Source organism: Vidua chalybeata, chromosome Z (assembly GCF_026979565.1).
Source record: "Vidua chalybeata isolate OUT-0048 chromosome Z, bVidCha1 merged haplotype, whole genome shotgun sequence".
NCBI classification, from domain to species: Eukaryota; Metazoa; Chordata; class Aves; order Passeriformes; family Viduidae; genus Vidua; species Vidua chalybeata.
In genome coordinates, this window is record NC_071570.1 from 67,289,528 (window position 1) to 67,290,178 (window position 651).

Below are 651 nucleotides of genomic sequence, written 5' to 3' on the forward strand. Positions count from 1 at the left end.
TCACCCTTTATGATGGACACTTCTGGAGTTCATGTTCTCTTACCACCTAAAACATGGAATTCTTCCACCTCTCTGGGACAGGCAGAAATTAAAGAATTAACTGGGGGCTTCAGGAAGAAGAGCTGGAGGAGGAAAACAGCTTGAAGGGAAAAAACCACCATATCTGGAGGGGAAACAGCTCTGCCTGCTCAGAATCGGTCAACGGAACGTGTCTCTAATCCTCTCCTGAAAGGGATGATTTAGGTGAAACTTTGCACCTCCAACTGCTTTGGACCAGAGCCAAAAAGATTCAATTATGCAAATGACAGATAGATAGATGAGAGAGAGAGAGAGAGAGAGAGAGAGAGAGAGAAAGATAGAACTCACTTTATAATCTCTCTTTACTATCGTTTCTGTTCCTACACACACTTGTAGCCATTGCCCTGATCAGCAGCAATCCTGAGATTGCTCTCCTGCTGCTTCAATAAACCACACTCGCAGGGAATCTGGAGCATTTAGGTCCTTATAGAATGGAATCAGATCCAGAGCAGCACTGGGAATGGCACTCTTGCAAGCATATCTGGCTCGGCCAAGTGCTTCTCTTGGACTTGACGAGGCTGAGAGTGCTAAAGGGGCTGTAACAGAAATAAAGCCCAGCCGCTCCCAGCTCCT